This window comes from Tupaia chinensis, unplaced genomic scaffold, assembly GCF_000334495.1.
Source record: "Tupaia chinensis unplaced genomic scaffold, TupChi_1.0 Scaffold139491_1, whole genome shotgun sequence".
Lineage (NCBI taxonomy): Eukaryota > Metazoa > Chordata > Mammalia > Scandentia > Tupaiidae > Tupaia > Tupaia belangeri.
Genome location: NW_006199376.1, coordinates 49,307 through 53,581, shown reverse-complemented (window position 1 = coordinate 53,581; position 4,275 = coordinate 49,307).

The following is a 4,275-nucleotide window of genomic DNA, read 5'->3' as shown; positions in this document are numbered from 1 at the left end:
TTAAGCCACTGGGTCCAGGACTCAAACTGTGGTCGACTACACGGGAGTCCAAAAACATAGCCATTACACCAACTGCTGGTCAGGATTTTTAAAATTATTAAACTATCTTTATGCAATAGATCAACTTGATTTAAAAATTACAGATTTTGGGGGCCAGCACGTGGCCTGGTGGCTAGGTGGCTGACTGGGGTTCATCGCTGTCTTTCTCACTTTCTCTCTCTCTCTCTCTCTGTCTTTCTCTGGTAAGATTAAAACATAAATACTAATATCAAATAAAATAAATAAATATATCATTTTTTAAAAATTACAGATTTGGGGGCCAGCGTGTGGCATGGTGGTTAAAACACTGGATTCTCACATGGTCAACCATGTTTGGGTCCTAGACCTGGTGGTCCCTTTCTTTCTCCCTTTCCTTGTCTCTCTGTCTCTGTTAAATTAAAAGAGTTATAACAATAATAACAAATAAAACTGAGTAAATAATTCTCTAAAACTAAAAATTACTGATGTTTATTTAATTTTGAAAAATTTTAGAACAAATGTTTGTGAATTTAAAAGTATTTAAATACTTTTAAGTGTATTCTTGTTCACTGAGAAGGAGGGAAATTACTTTTGCAGTGGATATTCATGCGGGGTTAGGTGAGATCCTCATGTCTTCTGGCAATTTTTATTTCCAAATAAAACCCAATTAGTTCTGAGTTGAATTTTTTTTTTTTTTTAAGAATTTTTCCCTATGGTGCATGTGCTCCCAGAGAGAGAGGGAGAAGAACAGTGAGAGACAAAGTTAGAATTCATCCTTTTGGGGGATGTCCACTCCACAATCCCTTCTTTTCTATCATCCTCTTGGGCTTTGAGGCATGTACACACATGTACCTGGAGTGACTGTTAAGTTGCCAGATCCAGGACTCAAACCACAGTTGGCCAAGTAGGAGTCTTGTGTGTTAACCACGAGTCTTGTGTGTTAACCACATCACCACCTGTTGGCCTGGCCCTGAATTTTTCTTTTTTAATGGCCTACTTGATCAAAGAGTATCTACTCTTGACTCTGCTTGGTCCCAAGAAATCCAAGGTATCTATCTTTGTATGAACAAGGAATTCTCAACTGATTGTGTGTGTGTGTGTGTGTGTGTGTGTGTGTACTCATATCCCTCCTCAGCACTCATCCATGGAAACTGGCGAAATCTTTGCTCTCTTTTCACCCTATTGTCACAATGGACTGTGGCTCTTAGTCAATGGGAGCAGACTGCACTATCTTGCATTTTGACAAATGATCTTCCAATGACATTATGACTTTTCATCTACTGGAAGTCCTAGTGTCTCAGATCAGAATGAAGTACCTAGTTACAAGGAAATAAAGACATGAATCTGTATATACAACAGAAAGATCTTCACACTCAGGGATGTCTACTTTGTAACAGGCTTATTGCCCTAGAAGTTAATCATGCTGGCAAAAAGAATACAAATTCTATGAGGTGCTCACAGATACAATTCTTTTTCAAAGTAAAAGAATGAAAAAGGCACCTGGGCATCAAATGTTCAGTGAATAACTATAGATTACTGTCTTCCTGTGTATCCATTTTAGAACTTTTCCCCTCCCCATCATTTCTGAACCTCTGAGTAGCAATCATACCATCTTATATTGCTAAACCTTAGGATTTTCCTGAGAAAATGATTGGTAATATGGCACAGATAGATGAGACTCAAACAACAAAGTGTGACAATTCTACTTCCTTAAATTCTACAGAACCTCCTGAATCACAGCAACAATGAGAATTTTCTAAGAAATAAAAAATGTTTGGGGGCCAACAGGTGGCATGGTGGTTAAGGCTCTGGACTGCCACATGGACAATGGCAGCATGGTGGTTAAGGCTCTGGACTACCACATGTACAATGGCCAACAATGGTTCAAGTCCCAGACCTGGCAGCTTTCTTTTCATTTTCCATTTCTCTCTCTCTCCCACTGTCTGTATCTAGTCAAATTCAAGAAGAAAAGAAAAAATAAAATTAAATAAATCAATTTTTTAAAAACTGTTTAAAACTTAACAGTAGTTCAAAATGTAAATAAATCAATTTTTTAAAAACTGTTTAAAGCTTAAAAATAGTTCAAAATATTACATTACATCTCTTTAAAAGTGCAAGATTATTCTTTCCTGATTCACACATACAACCATACACACCCCACTCAAGTATGACATTACCTATGTAAATATCTGACCATCCTCCAAAAATAAGACTCAATCTACTATCAATTCAAATTTTTAAAAAATGACAGGAGACACTTGTTAAAATTTTAAAAGTATATTCAAACTGAAAATGCCCATGTCGACTTGCGACTAAGCTAAGTAAAGAGAATCCTGGCAAATGTCCAGCTCTAGGTCACCAATCACATGGGTTCTCTATCACTAAGTGACATAGAACTTCGGTCCAAGATCAAATGTGTTTCCTTACTTCATAATTAATAAAAATTAGACACTCTCCTGGAATCCTTTTATTCAGTCATTCCCCAGATATCTGGAATGGATGACAAAGCAGAAGCATTACAAGGGTAAGTAAGAAACCCTAACAGACCAGGATGAGAGCCCAAGGACACAGGAAAAAAGGTACAGGCTATGTTCAGACTATTGGACTGGGCATCCTTCTTACCTGCAGTACCTCCATAGGTAACATTCGGCCTTGAATGCTCCATATCCTAGATGAGCTCTTTGATCCACTGGCTTTGTTTACCCAGGACATCCTCAGCCTGCCAGGGTATTCTTTGTCTTCTCTCCTTTCTTCAATCCTTGCATTTTCTCTTCCTTTTCCTGTACAGGATGCTGCTAAGCTGATTCCATTGTGTTTGTATCTTTTCTCTGTGTGATACTACAAGGTTGGACAAGACAGAGAGGTCAAGATGAGAGTCTACTGTGCAAAAGATGAGGAGTCATGTAAATTCACTTTTCAGAGAGTTTGAGCCAGGAGAAGAGTAGAGGGAGAAGGGTAATTTAGGGAAGCTCTTTATTGTTTGTTTTTTTTTTTTTCTGCTATTTTCAGTTTGGCTTCAGTCAAAAGAGTGACCTCAGACTGTCTTGTCTAAGCCAAATCCGAGATTAAATGTAAAACCTGAGTGAGGCTTAGATTGTAGACAGCTGTTCTGGACAATCATGATTCCCTGTATCACATATTCTTAATTTAGAAACGAAAAGAAAATTTCAATTCTCTATGTCTTCCATGAGAAGTATCAACAGCTCACTGGAAAAAAGGAGGACAATCTGGATTCTCCAACCTTCCTCACCAAGTGTTCCATCTTGTGTTCAGTTAAAATCATCTGTGCAAACTCATAATGGGTCTACTCTCCAGGCCTTCCCTTCAATAGAAACAGTATGAAGAAGAACCTAAATGGCTTTAGCACTAAGTGAGTGTCAGAGAGCAAGGAGGAAGGGGTGTCCTGATGTTAGGACCGTAAGTCTTGCCCAGATTCCTGTCTCAGAAATCCTTCAGAAAGCTTCCCCTCCTGTCTTGCAGAAAGTTCTCTCTTCTCCAACATCAGCTTCCATATTCTCAGCTTTCTGTGGCCCCTTGCTCAGCCTCTGAGAGCTGCCTAGAACTTCTCTTGTGAGAAAGGAACCACACCAGAGTCAAGGAATGAGCTTTTTCAGTATGTGAACAAAGGATAAACAGGGAAAATCTCAAAGGGCTCTCATGTGATAGAAACTACAAGGGTGATAAGAATTTATGACATGTCAGAAAGACTGAAGAGGGAACCGGCAGTTAGCGTAATGGCTATGTCGCTGGACTCCCACGTAGTCGACCACGGTTCATGTCCTGGACTCGGTGGCTTAAAACTCATGCCGGGCGTGTGTGCGTGCGTGCCCAAGATCCCGAGAGGAGAATGGAGGAGAAGGGATTGCGGCATGACCATCCCCCCTGGGGGGTGATTTCTCGCTTTCTGTCTCTATGTCTCTCTCTGTCTGTCTGGTGAGCACACGCGCCCTATAGTGAAAATCTCTCCAAAAAAAAAAAAAAGAAGAAAGAAAAAAAAAAAAAAAAAGAGGCAACTCAGAGAAGTAAATTGATTCTTTAATCCTTGGTGACAGACATCTCCATGTGCTTAGCTGGGGCAGCGTGGTCCTCTGTTTTTTTTCTTTTTCTTTTTTTTTAATTTTCTTTTTGAGAGGTTTTTCACTATAGGGCGCATGTGCTCGCCAGACAGACACAGACAGAGAGATAGAAAGCGAGAAATCACACCCCAGAGGGGATGGCCACGCCATAATCCCTTCTCTTCCATTCTCCTCTCAGGAT